General features: G+C 46.3%; 1 pseudogene; it reads right to left on the reverse strand.

The window, feature by feature from the left end:
- Window positions 1-1,430: 1,430 nt before the first annotated feature.
- LOC149326538 (uncharacterized) overlaps window positions 1,431-19,849 on the reverse strand; it is a 37,284-nt pseudogene continuing 18,865 nt past the window's right edge.

The raw sequence follows: 19,849 nt of genomic DNA on the forward strand, positions 1-19,849 counted from the left end.
ATGAAATAGCACTGGGCAGCATCGAAGAATGCTCTCTACTAACACTACAGATAGTGACAACACGCACAAACAACCACTAACAATTTCTGCAGCGGCTCTTATTGGGCCCTTCCTTCTCTTGCATCCTGAGGAAAAGACGATAAGAAACATTTTACCGCTCTCTGCTTACGCAGCCCCACATTCGTGTTATGTATTTTAGAAAGGAGTCAGTGAGCTGCAGGTTTACATTCAAAAAAGGAAGCTGTCTCTTTCAAGCTATTTATCAACTTTTGTGGCCCAAGCATTTTTTAGAGCCCGCAACTTTTCATGCTGGCCTACAGGTAAACAGTTATCACACAGTGATGAGGTTCACACGACTCAGCCTCAAACCTATCAGGAGTATAAGGCTATCAGAATATAAAGAAGGCCTAAATGCCAGCTTGGTCACCATAAATAAACACCAGAGAACAGCACGCATTATTCATTATCAAAGCATAAAGCTCTAATATGTTTATAAACATCCTAACAAGAAAAATATCATTGTCTATTAACCAGTTCTGAAGTAGCAGGACTTTCAGTCGCCGATAATCAAAATACCCACTCGCTAGTAACGAAGACAAGTTAAAAACGAGAGAGCAACACAATGACATTAGATGGAGAACAGCGAATAGCCAATGAACTCTAACTCTAGCGAATGTTGCAAAGCTCATTGTAATTGCCCCAATGCCACTACTGATCACCGCTTATGAACGCTGAAAACATTGCGAAGAGTATGACCTGCATAACGAGGACTGCTTTATTCATGATAAAAGTGAGCGACGGTTTGCAACTACTGTGGAACTGCTCACGAACACACAAGGGTAAATCAGAGGTACTGTCCTGTGATGCGAGAAGCCATCTTATGTTTAATGGCAAAACACTCCCAAAATTCTGCAAGTGGCACAGTAAGCGGAAAACTCCAACAGCGAAAAGAATACAAAATTTTTTTTACAGCGTCTACATTCCAGAAAGTGATAAATACGCGCGTTCGCCTCATTGCAATAGGTTGCTGCATATCATCAACACGCATGCTGGCGACTATGAAAACAAACTCGGCTGTAAGAGTTTTACGTTTCGTGAAACTGCGAATGTATGGTTGCGCTCTCAAAAACGTATAGTATTTTTAGCAGTTTTCGGTACACGCATCAGTAATGTAGTGTTTTGGACAAAAATACCGGTAAGGAATGCCGTTGGTGTCCATCTTGTAAAAGAGCTAATTTTGCGCATGCGCACTGCATTTCGTTACACCTGCCACACTTCACAGATGCCTCATAACTGCTCAACCAGCTCAACAATTCCCTTTCGTAATCAGAAACTGTTGTACCTGGGAGAAGAAAAGTGTTCACTACGGTCACAAACGAAACACAAAGATGAGAAGTAGAATGGCACGGAAGACTAAGGAGTCCTCGTAAACATGGAAAATAACAATGCGAAAATAATCTGAAGGTCTCCTCTTCAGGTAGGTCCAAGGACGTGATCGGAACTTTGAAATGCTGCGGTTGAATTTCTCCCGATATCGGGCCAGGTGAACTCTGTGGCAAGCCGATGCTGTGGGCCGCACTTGAACGCTCGCCGGAAACGCTGCACCGCTGGAAGAGCGACGTTGCAGATGGCAATCTGGGAGGAGGAAAGGCGAGAGAATAACACAGGGGTTCGTCATAGATATCAAGAACATATCAAGAATATGTTATGTGATGCCGCCACTCTGCCAAAATAAGGGATTGTGGACCCGTCAAGCTGTCCAAGGACAGCTTTTTTTCTACAATCCCCCCATCTGTATTTGATGGAAAATAAAGATTTCATTTCATTTCAAAATGTCCACTAAGTACATCTTTCTGAACAACGGTTACCAACCAAAACCAATTTTTAATTTTTACGAAAGGACGCGGTGAAAATCTTGGTCCCGTTTCGGCGAATGCAGAGCGAGCGCTGAAGGCATCCCCGTGCTGTGCGCAGTGCGCTTTAGAGAATGCAAGGTGGTGGAAATTATTCTGCTGCCCTCCACTACAACGCAACTTTCTCTTCCAATTTCTTACGCTCCTTTTCCTCGCTCCTATTTTTTCAGCGCATTAACACTTAGGCTGACATGAAATTTCCGATCTCTCCGTAAACAAAGCCTGTTATTTTGGGTGGCGTGACCATTATGAAGTCACCAAAATTGTATAACCCAGAGTGAGCAGTCGGAGAACAGAACAAATTTTGAAATTACCTGATTGGTCATTTGAGAGATGACGTCATCAGGGTCACCTGACCTCAAAGGAAGCAGATAGCTTCGACAAATTTCAATGTTTGAATGATTTGTCGAGAGATCTCATGACCTTGCGACGTCGGCAGAACCTGGCCAGCATGGCACGTCGTAGCCTGCCCACGGCTTTGCGAACTACCGACGCCCTGTATCATATGCAAATGGAATTAATTCAAATACAGTCAGTGTAGTTGCCACCTTCCCACCCTGGCGTTGCCCATGAGCCTTACCGCAGCTCGGGGAAAGAAATGCTGCGCGACACGAGAACTGCGAGTTTAGGTGCTTCAAAGGCCACCTGCCGGGGAAGTGGGGGAGCTATGAAAGCCTGCACCACTGCGCCAGTAGTGTTATAAGGACCGCGGATTCACAGCGATCTATGAATGCGATTGAGATAGTTGCTACATCAGTAACACCACCTGATCGCCGCTACGCGAATCATAGTGCGCCGCAAACTTTCAAAATTTGCAAATGAACGCACCCGCGAAAGTACCAAGAAACCGCCAAATATTTCAGAATATTTTAAAACTGCGCGAACAAAAACAAGGACCGAGCAAGAACACAGTAACACACACAAGCACAGTGTGTTCTTGCTCGGTCCTTGTTTTTGTTCGCGCAGTTTTAAACGATTCAGACCACCAGAAGATACTTTTGAACTATATTTCGAAGGCCAGCCCAGAAGATAGATTAAGGTGAATCAGCGTGAATTAGTTGCTGCATTATGGTGGAGTCGTTAATCAGATTAATGCAATCCCAGATGGTAACTTATGAAAGGTAAGGGAATGATCTAAGCAAGGTGTGACTCATGCATACCATATAAGGACCAAGAAACCGGTTATTACAGGTTTTAGGCGGGGGAAATCGAGATAACATTAGACACTCCTTTTAAGCATCAGAGCAGGCAATCTAAATGCTCTCGCATTTGCTTGATAACAATGCGGTTAAGAAGCCTCACTTAATTCACGGCGCGCATAGTCTCCATCGAGAGCTTCATAGATATCATGCGTCAGTTGAAGCACTGCACACGAACTCATAGAGGTCCACAGAGAAGCAGAATACACTCGCCTAGCAACCGACCCCAAATTACCACGAATCGCCCGCCTCGTACACACACAGCTGCTGGTAAAACTCCTCCATCGGAAAAACCATGCCACCGTTCACTCTGCCCGCCGCATAGCCCATGCAAAGCTCTCCACAAACGCTGCAGTTCGGAAGTCGACGTCTTATGGTTAAAGCAGCCGGCACAAATGAATACTCGGCAAAGGCAGTCGCTAGAACTAGTTACTCAACCCATTGCCACTCTTCACGGAACACCCACACCACGTATCGTTCGCTCGGCACGGCTCATAGCCCGTGCAAAAGCTCTCCACAAATACTGCAGGTTCTAAGTGAACGCCGTATTGGTGGACGCAGCCTGCACAAGCGAAGACTCGGCAGTGGCAGTCGCTAGAACTACACACTCCAACCCATCGCCACAATTCACGGAACATCCACTGCACCCATCGCTCGACCCGCCTTAGCCCGTGCAAAAGCGCCCCCCAAATACTACAGTTCGGAAGCCGACGCAGTACAGGTGGATGTAGCCTGCTTAAGCGAAGACGCGGCACTTACAGTCATTAACTGCACACTCCAACCCATCGCCACTTTCCGCCTTCATGCCTCCACCACGGAATCCTCCGGAGAAGCAGCACTAGCGCTTGTGCTTACACTAATGCCTGGTGTGTCCTTACCGATTCAAAATCTCCACTCTTTACATTTTGCACGAGAGCGCGTCCGTGAGATCGCATTCCGCAGCCTTAATCTCGCCCCTTTAATGCATCCGCCCCCATGTGGAGCTGATATGGGTGCCTGCTCACTCTGGGAACCAAGGCAACAAAGCGGCCAATGACCACGCACGAGGTCTTAACCGGGAGGGGGAGATGAAGACAGTTATGTAACCACAGGGAAAGGTGTTGGGGATCATGACCAGAAGGGTCAAGTCCTTACAACAACCAGGTGGGATGCCTATTCAGGCACCCCATTGGTGGTTTCCGCAGCCCGGGCGCGCTGTGTTAAGGCCCTTTAGGCCTCGAGGGTACAGCGGCTGTGCAGGCGCCTCCCAGTCCTCTCAGATGTGGTTTGGGATGGCGGATAGTGATTGGCTCTGCTGGAAGGCCCACACTATGGGGTAGGTCTCAGACAACTCCCCACAGTGGGAGCACCGCCCGTCGAATTGGGGATCGAAATGCTTCAGAGATGCCAGGCACAGCATCGTGTAAACGAGCAGGCGCAGGAGTTCCCGCTCGTTGGCCTTCCTGAACCCTTTGCACGGGCTGGGAAGATTTTGGTGCGTGCATTGATAATAATCGCATATTTATTTAAAAGTGTAAACTAGATTTAAATCGGAGTCCTGGTCAGCATCGGGCCCCTTGGGCATTCTCCGGAGGGAGAGAGCACGGGTGGCGCCTACTGCCTTTTTTCAGTGCAAGCCTTGGTGACCTGGAGCCCAAACGAGAGATCGGTGCGCGGGATCCGACCCTCGGCAACAATTTTAGCAGATGCGATAAACCAGACGAGTAGCCTACACTTGCTCGACGTTTCAACCAGCCCCTCACTATCCGGTGATTATGTATTTGGAGGAGGAGTCAGAGGCTACCAGGGCGATGGCAACCACTTCTACGTCAATTGCTGACTGGGCCTTGAAAGTAAGGGCATTTACTGTTCTGCCCCCGTTGACTATCGCTGTCGTGTGCCGTCCCCTGGGCTCTGGGACCGAGGCGTCCATGTAGAATACTCCTGGTTTGCTCCCAAAGCGACGGTCTAAGGCTTCCGACCACGCCAGGTGCCTGCCCATGTGGTCCTTTTTGGACATGTTGGTGGGGAGGGGTAGCACGTGGAGGGCGCGTCTCCAGTGTACAGGAAGGCAACACCTCTCCTCTGTGAATTAGGTGGGCTGGATGTAATGTCGGGCTAGATGGCGGCGATCGGACCCTGTCTTTGTGAGACGAGTGTATTGGTTGTTTAGGTGGGATTCCTGAAACTCCGTAAAAGTGTTCACCACCCCCAGTTCCATTAGCTGGCTGGTAGAGGTAGAGACCGGGAGGGCCAGCGCTCGTTTCATGATTTTGTTTTCGCATGCGGATGTAGGAAGTCGAATACAAGATTCGACTGGTCACGAATGTCTTCGTCAGCCGCAAGGTGTCTTTGCATCGAAACCCATCGCGCTTGTTGGAAACCCGGTGGACCATGCGGGAAGCCTGGTCCCTCACCTGCGGGAGCTTGGCGAGTGTTGTGTCGCAGCGTAGTTGGTTGTGCGTGAAGAGTCCGACTACTCTAATTCATTTGGATACGTGAACGAGGCAGCTTTGCAAGGAGAGATGGCGAATTAAAAATCGGGCTCTTCTTGGGAGTGCTAGCATTCCTTCAGCGAGCTGACTGAGGCAGATCGCGCCAAGCGTCAGCGATATCCCCCATCCCATTAATTCCTTGACAATTACCACGAAATATTATGGCACCACCTTCAGACCTCCACCCTTCCCTCCTCCTATTTGTTCTTCCGCATCCAGGCGGGGGCATACACCTCATCCCTTACCCAGTGCACCTACCTCCACACTACACTTACAAACACTAACCCGCATTTGAAGTTTATTTTACCGCAAAGCAAAAATTGATGCATGAGACGTGGTAGGGAAGGTAGGAAAAAAGCTACACATTAGTAGCTTGGCTAGCCCCACCTCCCAATAACTGACAGCGGACGCTTTGACAAAGGTAGGTAGCACAGATGAAGGCAACAAATATCCCGACTGCGAAGTTAGGTTGCAAACAATAGACATCAAATGCAAACAAATCGATTACATAAGAAATTGGAATGAACAGAGAAGTATTGGCAAGCATTATACAAAAAGTGAATGCAAGTGAAGTTTAAAAAGTGAGCGTAATTTCCTGATTGTGAGGTGGTATTTATTTAAAATCTGTGGAATGCTAAACTGAACCATCTGAAATCCATAATTTGTGCGAGATCTTTGAAAATTCCACAGTTCTGTGTGCCGCATTAAGCGCAAATATATGTTACTTTTCAAATTTCCCAATGTTGTGAAGGTATGTGTGCCTTTACGTATTTCCGATTTAAATGTTGACCGTAGCTTAAAGTCATACAGGTTCTGTAATTTCACGATTTTGAGTTTAGTGAATAATGGAGATGAGTGGGCATCACAAGGCTGGTATGAAATCACTTGCAGAGCTTTTTTCAATTATTATTTCTTTATACATTGCCTTCATGCTTCCATTTCCCCAGACAAAATGGCAGTAGCGCAAATGTGATTCAAACAGGCCTACATATATTAGACGGTTTTGGTGGATCGGGAGAAAAAACATACACTTCATTAGCATACCTAAAGCCTTCCACAATTTAGTGCGTAGGTAGTCAGTGTGATGGTCCCAAAGCATAAATTTATTAAATATCATTCCCAGGGATTTAGCATCAGGAGAAGTTTCAATACCAGAGTCATTTATGTGCAGCATCTTATCAAAGGTACGTGGGACAGTTTTTGGACGGAATAAGACAACTTTTATTTTAGAACAATTTATTATAAATGAATTAAAGAGTGACCATGCACTAAGTTTACTCAGAATAATGTTTCAACGCTTTATTATGTCATTAGCGTCTGTTCCTGTTAAAAAGATTCTTGTGTCATCTGCATACATAATATAATTCGCGGAGTTTTTAATGTTTGCAAGATCTTTTATATATATATATAATGAAGAAGAGCAGCCCCAGGGTACTGCCTTGGGGAACGCCACATTTAATATCGCGGACAGTTGATTATTCTCGGTCAACGCAAACGGATTGATACCTTCCTCATAAATAGCTCCTTAACAAATCAGCTGTTATACCTCGAATTTCATAACAAAAGAGTTTTTCTAACATATTAGTGTGATTTATTAGGAAAGGCTTTAGAGAAATCGATAAAAATACCTAGAGTTAGCAGCTTATTCTCAATGATGCGTAGTATTAATTCCTTTTGGTGTAACATAGCTACCTCCGTTGATAAACCAGCTCTGAAGCCATACTCAGCTCAATTAGTAAGGGAATGCCTATCGAGGAAAGTGAGCAGCCTGGAGTGAATGATTTTTTTCCAACGGTTTCCAAAAAAACGGCAAAATAGATATAGGCCTATAGTTATCTAAATTATTTTTGTCACCGCTTTTGAACAAGACTATTACTTTTGCTATCTTCATTTTTCTCTGAATGCCCTGCGGACTCTCCTCCGTGGGCCCTGGAGCCTGCGACCCGTCGGGAAAAGTGGGAGGTCCTACTGCGCTCTGTGGACCCGGCCATGCAGCAGATCGCCACCGGCCGGGTCGCCCACGTTATGAAGCACCATGAACTCAAAACGTATAGAACAGTGGGGTCTTGCGGGGACATCCGTGTCCCAAATCCTTTTTGTCAATAAAGTTATCTCGCTCTCTCCATCGAGAAGTCTTAAAATTTCCTTTTCCCACAACCCTTATTTTGGCAAGGTAGTGGTGGTGAAAAACATTTGTTTGATATTATTTGCATGTGTGAGAAAAGAGGGTGCAAGCCTTAAAGGCCAGCCCCTTAGAAAAGGCTAGGAGATGTCCCAGGTCCGACACACCTGTCCTTCCTTGGGCCCCAGCCATGAGAACGCATTGGCTCTATAAGGTAGAGCAGCCGAACAGGGCAGCCTGGCAGCTTTCTCGGGTAGGTGAAGGGAAAGGGGGTTGGCGGGATCAGAGGAGCAAGCCCACATCATATAGTACGATTGCGAAGAGGCGCACCCGCAGTGCGGGCCTTCTCCGTTAAAAGCCGGACTGAAATAGTATACTAATTTCGGGCACAGTACTGTATTGGCGTATAAACGCGTCAACGCTTCTGAGTTTTGGTTAGCCCTTTTTCGAGGGGTGAAGAAGGCTGTGTCGGGTTTTGTACAAGTTAGCAATTTCTTTGTATGTAAGGACCTGATGGCGTTCTGGTTCCTCAAGCGGCGGGGGCGGAGGCCATGCCAGACGGTTAAACGCGCGGGCTGAGGCATATAAGGACTCGCTCCCCTCTAGTCCCGCATGTGCTGGGGCCCAGATGACGACAAGTGTGTCCGGTCAAACCCGGTACTGGCATCCGTGGAGGATTATCTCGGCGCGCTGAGAAATGCACCCTTATTCTGAATTTCTACAAGCTCCCTGCTGGAGTCAGTGATGATAACCCTTTAGTCTGGTTCTGCAGTGGCCAGCGCTATGGCGACTTCTGCCTGTGTGATGTTTGAGGCGCGGAAAGTGATTCCCTGGATGTATGTGTTTTGGTGGATGACCGCGGCCGTGTACCGACCCCGTGGTGTAGGCCCGTACCATCTGTGTGGAAGCTTCCGTAACGAGAGCCATAGCGTTCGTTGAGGGCCGCAACACGTGCGGTCCGACGTCCCTGGTGAGGCTCCTTTGTCATGTTTTGTGGCAGTGGTCGAACTTTGAGCGCGTAGCGCCGGTCCGCTCAACTTCGGTTCGCTCCTCTGTTTGAGTATTGTAATCAATGAGCAGGCGATCTAGAAGGCATTTGCCTGCGGACGTTTTTAAGCCTTTGATTACACGTCGTCATGACCCAATTGTAGTGACCACAAAGAGCGAGGTAATTGCTGCGGCTTCTTTTGTGCCACTTTACGCAGCAATCGCTCTTCAAAATGACCTTAGCCTAATTCATAGTTGGTGTAACACCTGGTTAATGGCTTTAAATGTGTCAAAATGTCAGGTAATTTCTTTTAGTCGTAAGCGTGATAACTCACATTTTTTATACAACGTCAATAATAAAGAATTGTTACATACAGTATCGTATAAATATTTGGGTGTTCAACTAACCGAAAACCTCTCCTGGACAGACCATATTGCAGCCGTTTGCGCAAAAGCTTCAAGGACATTAGGTTACCTACGTCGTAATCTGGGTAATTCACCTTCCAACATCCGAAAATTGGCCTATCAGACATTTGTTCGTCCACAGCTCGAATATGCGTCATCCATTTGGTCCCCACATCCTACATACTTAACCGACATGCTTGAATCAGTCCAGAACCGAGCTGCCCGTTTCATTTCACGTAATTATAGCCATCACTCCAGCGTAACGCAAATGAAACTCGATCATTCCATACAGCCTTTAGTTCTTCGCCGTTATATCGCTCTGTTATCCTTGTTTCACAAATATGTTTATAATGCCACACAATCCACACTTCATACCCAGACCGCCTCGAACACGTCTCGTCGATTAAATAACCACTTAAGTTTTGCGCGCATGTACGGTACGACACATGCTTTTAACTTTTCCGCACTCCCTACCGCCATTCGCTTGTGGAACAATCTTCCTGATCACATTGCTTCCGAGTCAGATCAAGAAAAATTTCGTCATCTCCTACACGAGCATTTTTCACGATAGCACTTACAAATCACTTTATCTTGTCTCTTACACTTGGCAATCTGCTTTGAACTTCTTGTGATTTTCTTTTTTCATTGCTACCTCGCTCTTGTGAATTGCTATTTTATGCTGCGTCGTGTGTTCACTTGTATGCCTTGTATATATTATGGCTTTTTTGCGTCTTTTTCCCTGAATATCACTTCACGAATTGTACTCCCTGATATGGTCATTTTTTGTGTTTTTTGCGTTTTTTTTTACTTTCTAGTATTAATGCCTTACGTTAAGTTTTACTCATGTTATTTCCTTAAGTGTACCTTTGTGGCCTTTCATTACTACAGTTGTTCCTGTTTCATGTTTTGCTGCTTACTCTGTAACCCCCCTTACACAATGCCCCTATGGGGCCTGTAAGGTATTTTAAATAAATAAATAAAATAAATAAATAAATACTCTGTTCTTCTGTAGTGCTGGATGTTGTCACACGGACACCCAAGCGTCCGCTTGGGTTTCGCGCTGATAGAAGCTGTCTGATTAATGGCCAGTGATAAAAAGCCTAGAAGGACAAACTGAACAAACAGACGATGAAGCCGGTAGGTTCTTATAGGCCCGCTTTCCTTACGTCTTTGCTGCCTTCTCCATGAAATGTAGTAATGAGAAGCCCCGTTCCTACGTTTTCGAAAAGATTTGCATCGTCTGTGCCTCAAGCGCTATCCACTACCACACTCATGGAAGCATAAACTTCTCCATATGTAACACGCAGAAATCGGAACGCATGTCCTTCGGATTTGCAGATTCTGAAAGTTTGCGTTTATACAACTTCTGTGCTTGAGTCACGTTCCTAGTTTTCAGTGTCGAACATGGCGTCGCCAGGGGAAACCTTTTCTGACAGTTATATAAAAAGGTCAGGGAGATAATAAAGGCCCTACAAAATGTGGACCTAAAGGTATATTTTTGTTGTGTATAGGCGAGTATATATCGACATGGAGAACACGCAGCTTTGCCTCTGTCAAAACATCCAACACGGCATTCTATAAACCCGTAAGTCTTGTGGCATACAAAGTGTTCTGCACACAGTAAATACAGCGGGTGCTGCTGATAGCCCTCAGCGACTATAAAAAACGCTATTCTCCTGGGACGCGAAGAAGTAGGGAATGTCCCAGAACCAGAACGACAACCCAAACCGTTCACCGTCGGTCTATAAAAAAGCGTCTGTTAGACGGTCCACCGAAAGACGCTAAGATGTTCACTGGCGTCAAGTGAAAGTGGGCGCACAGTTTTTTAATGGGATAGCTTTTAGGTTGCAGTCTGACCAAAAATTTCCCTGCTGTCTGACATCCCCGATTGTTCGGTACAAGTAGCGGGACCTTGTGACGTCACACAGCCTGCCCAACGTGCAGGTGGCAACCTGAGAATGAGAACTTCGGAACCAACTGAAATGCACTGTGTATCGGTGGGTGGGTATCACATGTGGACTAAAGTTATTAATGCCAACAGAATCGCAGTCGCAATACACCGCAATAAGCATCGGTCCTAACGATGCTCATTTCATTAATAGGCGCCAACCACGCGAGCAAACTACTGTTTCGAAGGAGTAAACTAGAATAAATGAGAACAGTCAAACATTAGGATTTAGAGAATGGTTCAGAATCCTACGAAGCCCTAGCAAATGGCTAGCGTAAGTCGTGTAGAATCGTTTTATTCTGTTAGAATGCCCGGGATCATTTATATATATATATATATATATATATCCGTGGAAGAGCATACGTAAATTTGGAAAAAAAATTTAGTGCGGCAACCTACGCACAGTGTAAATAACATTTTGAGATTTAGAATATAGCGACAAATGATGGTGTCAGGCTGACAGACGCAACACAGCTGTAATAACAGAAATTCCTCTGGAACCTCCGCATAATACTCGATGTCGCCCTATTGACTTTGGGGGCCAAGAGGAACTGTTTTTTATGGCGGCTAAGTTGAGCGGTGGGCATAAAATACTAGACATGAAGAAAACCACATTTTCAAGCTTAGCATATATACTTACCGAATGACGATGAACAATAGGACAACGGAAAAGTGTATAGAGGGGACATCAGCTGATTGCATGTAATAAAAAATTATGAATATCGTAGATCAAAACTGCAGGTAAAATATGAATTGGGTGGAGAGCATATTGAGGACAAATGGCTGTCACGCGGAAGAGTTGAAGATCACATCTACACCTACATCTACATCACACCTACAGCATCACATCTACAGCACGACAATGACGATGCGGGTTGGCGTTGCTTATCCCCTACAGATTTCGCTTTAATGTTTAACGAACACTAGGGTCCTCAATGTGACCTCAGCGAAGACGTGAATACTGGGCACAAACCTTCTTCCGAAGCTCGCGGCCTGCCGCTCCATAGTGTGAGGAGCACAACAGGTAGAAGAACAGCTGGTCAAGCGGGAAACCCCAGAAGAACTTCTTCCCGTCCTTCGAGAGGCCAGCGTCGCCGCCAGCGCCGGCGTTGGTCTGAAGGTCGGGCACGTTGCTAGCGGTGAGCGCCGCGTAGCTAGCCAGGTACCCCTCGTGGAACTTCTGGGGACTGGCGTCCGGCAACAGGCCGCTAGCGTTCAACGCTGTCTTTAAGCGCAGTGTGTCCACGTACAGACGCAACGCACCTGAATCGATGGTTTTAGGCGGGTATGGCTGGACACGCAGCGGGAAAAAAATTTCGAGCAACACTAGTTACATTGGCAACAAATCAAGCGGATTCATTCATTCATTCATTCTTATTTTCTCCCAAACATATGGGATCGCAATGGATCACATGCGGCGTAACCTACTTCAATGTTTATGAAGACATTTTGTGAGAACTGGGAGGCGCGAAACGATATTAACTCCAATCTTCAGGGTCATCTGTAGTAACCCATGAAAGAAACGTCACGGGAAATTGCACTATGAATGAATCACGTAACTGAGGACATATTAGACTTCTAATGAATGAAATTAGCCGATTAAACGACCATGCTCCTTTTTTAAAACCTGTTGGTTTATGAGATTTAAAAAGCAATTTTATATGGCTTGCTACGCTTCTGCCGTTTCTCTGTTCAAGTAGGATGCCGGAAATTGCTGGGATGCTTAGAATTCTAAAGCATTGTCTTTTCGTGAGCTCTGTTGAGAAGTTCATTAAATTTTCCTTTATTTCTTATTGCACACAGCCTGATTAATATGCAGTCGTAAGGAAACGCATACACTAGGTTCTCCTTTATTCGCCAAGAATTATTATGGTTTTGTGGCCCATGGCTTTCTCCCTCGCCTATCAATCACAATGTCCTTGACTCAATTGCCCGCACCATCAGAAGAGTATTTATTCTGCTTTTCTGTAGGCGCCACTATCTCATGGTCGACTGATGATGTCATGTGAGAAAGTGGTGACGTCAGTGAGGGGTTTTGGTTTGGTTTGGTTTATTGGAGTTTAACGTCCCAAAGCAACTAAGGCTATGAGTGATGCCGGACAACAGATGCTGGTCCACTCTACCAAGTTTCGTTTCTAATGAGCAATGCTACGCTTTCGTATTAATAACATCTCTGCTCGGATTTCGGTGTCAGAAGATCCCCCGAAATTTTCTGTGCGCTGCATCCCCCACCGTTCTTTTCGGTTTTTTTTTCGCCGATGTTATTTACGGAGCGTATCGATATATTAATATGTAAAAACCAGCATAACAGGAGTGGCCGCGGAAGCATTTCAATGGTTGTGGCGCTCTGCTGGTGACCCGAAAGACGCAGGTTGGATCCTGGCCACGGTGGTCGAATTTCGACGGAGGCGAAATTCCAGAGGCCCGTGTACTGTGCGATGTCAGCGCACTTTTCCGCGTCACCGCTCGCCACGTAGAAGAGACATTAAATCGACGCTGTCTACGTAACCATAACGGGTATGCATGATTACGCACGTTGAAGGCAGGCACATTAACTCTTTTAGTTCAGCATATGCGAAGAGACAAACAATAAGCCCAGCCTAGTGGCGCCATCTACTTTCATGGACGGGAAATATTACTATAAACAAACCGGCGCTCCTCTTAAGCCTAGTAGCGGGCAAAAGCGGGCAACATCTTCACTGTTATCACTTAATTGTTTTCTCATAGGCGAGGTGAGATCAAGCGAAATATCGGTGCCGCATTTCTGGCCAATGAACGCACAGAAAAAAGGCAGCAGCAGCGACGAATCTAGTCCGAAGTGAGGGGTCCTGCTTCGAAGGGCGCCGCCATGTTTGTCGCCGTGCTAATTTCCGCCCTAGTCAGCGTCGAAGGCGGCCGAATCTGCTTCGCTCGAAGGATTTTTGACAAGTGTGAACGGGCCATTAGCTCTGCCGCGTTAATAAATTATACAAATGTGTTGGTGCAAGGTGGAGGTGTATTTTAGCTTCTCCGCGCGCTAGAGAGGAACACCATCTACAGACCGGCATATGTACCAATTATGAGCACTCAATGATGAATTTTTGCCTCTGTATAAGATATTATTTCCCAGTTTACGCAAAAAGACCAGAACGGGAGCGCAATGATTAAACTCGCCAGCCCCAAAATAATATTTCCATCCATGTCCGCGGATTCTTAACCGCGCTAAAGTGCCATCCTGCATGCAGGTTTCGTTCCTTCATAACCTGCAGCGCCTCGCAGGGCTAATGGCAAACGAGTTTCCGAGCTAGGTGGTTCCAAGCGTTTCTCCTCGCAATCTCGTGTATGGCTACGTGTTTATACTAGCTAGAACGTGAGATTGCACTGAAACCCATATTCGCGGGGTGCGCGCACATGCCCATGCGTTCTATTTAAACATTCTATTCTCTTTTATTTGAGATCCATCTGAACTCTGCAATGATCCTGAAGTGATTTATCCTGATGTGATATTCTTCGTCCACGGCGACCACTACCCCGTGATGTCTTTATAACCTACATGCATTGCTACGTATTTTGTCGCGGCGCAGAAAAAGCAGCAGCCTAATGAGTTCGTTTGGTGAAAACAAGAATGATGACCTTAAGTGCACCTTTTATTTAAGAGACACAAGCGCTCCCTAGCTCCCTTCCGCTCCCCTCCCCCCTCCCCGATCTCTTCTACAGCGACGGAATTGCAAACAGACCCATGAAGCTTCAGGACTGAAGTGTGTGCGTTTGCGGGGCAAAGGGGTGTGAGTGGAAGTTGTGAGAAGCAGACATGGGCACCTCGTCCTGACCTCATGAGAGCTTCACTCATTAAACTGAGGGGGAAGCAGGGCTGTCGAAGAAAAAGCTTTGACGGCGAGGAGGAAGATGCCGGAGATAGTGAGGTCAGGGTGAGGAAGGAAAAAAATGCACAGGTGTGCCACAGTGTTTCTGCCTGTGCTGGACGTTGTTTTTTTCCGTACAGGGCGCATCTGAATTCCAAAACACGCAGGAACGCGAGGATGATTACGGCAGGAAAACAAGGGAACTAGGCAAGGTAAGTTGCTGGGCGTTGTGTTGTGTCGCTGCCTGTGTCCTTCCTCTTGTCCCGTTCGTTGCGCTGTAGTCATGGAAGAAAGGGAACTAGAACGGTAGTGTACCTAAAGGCAAGTATACGAAACGCCTTCTCAGGATGGTGCAAGATGTCCTCTAGCGACTCCTACGCAGCCGAGACCAGACGCAGTTGACTACACTTAGTGACAAGGCACGACTAAGCAACATCGGAACATATCACTAATAAGGAAAAAAATGAATCGAATATTAAGACCACTCATCGCGAGGGTAAGGGAGGTAGGAGAAAATGAGAGTGATAGCTAGGGAGGACCAAGAAATTTTAGGATTTGTGGGTGATGGAAACAGTGGACCACAGAATTTTGGAAAATTAGGGTGAGGCAAGGTCACTGAGTCAAAGATCAGTGTTAGAAAGAAAAGGTAAAACTGGGGCATTTGCCCACCCTGGAGTAAACTGCCAACAACACAGCGCGCAGGTTAAGTCTTTCTGAACGCTAATCGTGGCCGGTTCGATGAAAAATATAGCCCGCTGTGTTTTCCGGTCCTCCCCTACCGGTTCTCGCGGTCCCTGCTATTTCGATTTCGGCTCCTTTTCTTGACTGTCAACCGTCCGTTTTATTTCCGTTTAAGCCTACACCACGTTTTCCTCCCGTTTTGGTTGTTTTTATAGCCGATAAAACCACTACCATTTCTTTCAAGTGGTGCAATGTGTTAGTGCGCGCTTCACCTGCCATTACGTCTAGACTCGAGTTTGGTCATTACGGGGGAATCTGTCACGGAAGTACCAGAATTTAAACATGCGTAATGCCTTGTTTAATTGAACGCGCGAATGCTTCTCAGGTTCTTTAATATATTTTGCAAATTATGCATTTTGCCGCATTCTGTCCGTCCTGCACGTGTACACGGGCACGTAGTATTGGTCATTCATATTTCCTCCGGTCTGCTATCCTGATATAGAAAAGGCTATACGCGAAGCTTTTTACCAGGCCCACAAGAATGTTTTATTTCCAGTGGATTTTAAGCCAGTGCGACATGACATGACAGGGGTGAGGTAATTAGTGTAGAAAAAAACAGTGTCCACCAGTGCCTCATGCATTCGCTAGCAACGCCTATACACGGAGGCCCCACCGTCGCCTACTGGGCCCGATCCTTCGGGTGCAAAGCGCCTCCGACCACTTCGAAACCCCAAGCCGTTTACCACACCCCGTTTCGCTCGCCACTCGCCTGCTCTTGCGCCACAGCCTCCGAGAATTTCTGTCGCTAGTGCTTAATTCAAGTTAGGTATTGGCGTACTCATACTGTGTAAGTATGCGTATATAGCTCTCTTAGCAAATTTTGCCTCGTACTCCTTGAATGAATGTAGAGAGTTGAATTCGTCTGCATGTATTGCAAATAGCGTAATATTTTTTTATGTGTTAAATCGCGGCTCTGTCTTGTTCCCAACGCTGAGCATAAATTGGCTAGCCGTGGACGTGAAACTCCGCCCTATATTGCCTCGGTTCGTGCAGGCGCCTCGTTTTTTTTCGGAAGAGTGACAAAGTTGTGCATTTTGTTCAGGCAGTGCAGCAGCGCCTAAGAGAATTATGTCGGAAAATATCAAAGCCAATAGCGTGCCTTTTTGGGCTTGTTGGTACATAGTTTCAATATACTGTAGCGCAGCAAAAGACTTGGAGATAAAAGCCAAATAAGAAAAGGTGCACAATGATGCTGGCGGAAACAAGAACATAAATCAGACTAAAAAATTTCGACCATTTGGATAAACGAAAGGAAAAACGTTTAACAAGAGCGATAAAAAACAGTGAAAATAAAAACTGAAACATTAGCATTATTAGACTAAAATAGTTGCCTTTCGTGGAGAGCGACATTTAAATTAGAATTTCTGTATTCTAAGTGAAGTTGATACCGCTTTGCCTAATAGCATAAGAACACTAGAAATAAAATTTTCCCTTAAAAATGCGTCTACAAATATATCTTTATACATTTAAAATGTCCGCTGCAAGAGCAATAGACGAATTTCAGCCATGCTACAGAATTCTCTGCTGTCAGCAGAAAGTGAGCTGTCCCTCGATGATACATAATTAATGTGCACCCTAACATATAAAGGAAGCGAACTAGTGTTTTTACACGAATTATACCATTTTTTGTCGCCCCAGTTTGATTAAAGAGGTTCCAAATAACGGAGCCATGGTTTAGCAGCCGTAATCAACCACCAGGTGTTAGCTCTTTTAGGAGTGGATCATAATGGATTATAAGCGCTGCGGTCGAATTTCGATGGAGGCGAAATATTAGGGGCCCGTGTACTGTGCGATGTATTATAGGGAACCCCAGGTGGTCGAAATCTCCGCAGCGCTTCACTACGGCGGCCCTCACAGACTGAGACGCTTTAGGACGTTAGACACTACAAGCGCAAAAAACACGGACAGAGAAAGAGACTTGGACAACACGAGCACTTAGTTCCAACTGAAGATTTATTGACCCACAAGCACAAATATATACACCTTGCTTCTTTACAGTTTTCGACCTTTAAAAATTAATTTTTGCAATCACTTCTTTGTTATGAATTCTGGTAACCAAGGCGGTCTCTTCGGCATTTTAATATCATTGAACCGTGTTGGCATATTTGAAACCATACCTTTAAATCAAATATTGATCAAACTGAGAGCTTAAAATTCTTACCGCGTGGTTATAGCCCTTAGATATTGTAAAAAAGTGCGAAAAAATCGCGACCAAACTAACAAACCCTGGATCAAAAGGGTTAAAGCAGCAAAAGTTGTCATTACTTATTTAGTATGCTAATTAGATGTTTAACATATAAGTAAAAAAACACCGGATGCCCATTCATTTAGCTCCTAAGCATACACCTCGGCGCATTAGCAAAAACGTTTTGCTCTCGACCTAAAGTACTCCCAGGAAAAAGACAAAGCTTATTGCTGGCGAATGCCAGCCATCTTGGAATTGCAGTCACCCGCGATCGTCACCTTGCTGAGACAGTGGAACAAGAACCCTGCAGCCTTTCCCTTCGATTTGGTGGAGTGCTGAGGGATCTTCTAGAGCAGGATATCTCGGATGAGGCGCCTGCTGAAAGCTGCCCTGTACTTCTCCAAGGGCTCAAGGTAGATGTTCTCGCTGCTGTCCCAACCTTTGCACACGTGCCTGCGTATACAGAGTTACCCGGCTTGATGGCAAATATTTCTTCCTTCTACCCGTGTACTGTGCGATGTCAGTGTGCGTTAAAGAACACCAGGTGGTCGAAATTTCCGGAGCCCTCCACTACGGCGTCTCTCATAGCCTTAGTCGCTTTGGGACCTTAAACCACATAAACCAACCAAACCAGCCATTTCTTCCTTTTAGTGGGGTACGTGGGTAGCTCTTTTGTCGCGTTCAGTAATGAACGACGTCCGCTGCAGGAGAGTTGGCTACACACAGTGTTGACATGCGTAGCACGCGCCATTTGTGATATGGTGTCTGGCATTTCGTGTGACCAAGGTGCACATGGGCGACTACACTCTAAGAACTGCTACTCCTGCATTAAGAGTAAAAGAGCCTCGCTACTCCTGCAGGTCTCAATCTACTCTCTCTACAAACGAGAAAGAGTGAAAGGTCCTGTTCACTCCTCTTGACAAAAGAGTAAAATGGCATTTCCACTCCTGCATACCCCAAGGGAGTTCAGTGCTTGTTTTACTCCTCCGCCAAAGGAATTAACAAACAAATGATAACGTTCATGCGGCTCCACAGGCTGCACAATAAATATCATTGCTCATCGTAGCAAGCAACTCGTATTATTTTCTTATGCCGCAAAGAATAATCTACAGCGAGTACGCGTTGTTCATTTTGCTAAGAGCGCTCGCCGTGCATTCCTTCAAACTTGCGTTTAACTGTATTTTCGCGGAAGCACTTACTATATACGTATACGTGAACTACGTATACATGCGTATACGTGAACTACGTGAACTAAGGGACTCGCTACTGCAAACGGGCATTGAATGCCCATTCACACTTGCAAGTAGCAAAGGGCATGCGACCAGCAGTCGCTTGCGACCAGGCAGCAGCTCCACGACACCGTTCCTCACACCTACAAGGGTGACCTGCGGGTCGCCTGCTCGTTTGATTCTCACGTGAAATGAGGTCTCGGAAATGACGTCAGTCACGCGCTTTGGCCCAGGCTCCTGCGCCCTCGCACTCGGTCTTTTAAAGTGGTCTGGTTCCTCGTTATTAGCAGTGTGCTGCTACAACCTGAGCGAAGAGGAGAATATCGTGGCAGTTTTGATGTGCGCCACGGCCATACAATCGTAAGGGCGCGCTAGCTTCTCGGGGCCGGCCTGCCAGCCTGGATGCCGGCTGCCGGCGTCAGAAAAATGCACTGGTATTGTTTGTTCACGACCAAAGCTCTGGGATAGAGTATCATTAGCCAATGTCGAGTTGTTGGTAGAAGCGATAACAGCCATACAAATTACCTCCCATAGCCGCTTTGCTGCTGCTCTGGAGTTCGCCTGGGTCGCGGAAACCGAGCATATATTTATTTCCCTATGACACGGGGTTCAGAGTAAAACGGTGCCGAGGCTAGCACCTAAGTGCTGGCCAGTTTCGAAGCGCATTCAGCTACAGCATCTATGTGAAATCGGCTAGGTTTAGCGACGACAAGGGCAGCCAGCGAGCAGCGCACAGTTCGTCGCCCGGCGCGACCGCGGGCGGCGTCGTTGCCGAAAGCTCGGCTCGCTCAATGATTCGCTCCG

The sequence above is a fragment of the Amblyomma mixtum genome, chromosome 10, assembly GCF_055824585.1.
Source record: "Amblyomma mixtum isolate Tamu chromosome 10, ASM5582458v1, whole genome shotgun sequence".
Taxonomy (NCBI): Eukaryota; Metazoa; Arthropoda; class Arachnida; order Ixodida; family Ixodidae; genus Amblyomma; species Amblyomma mixtum.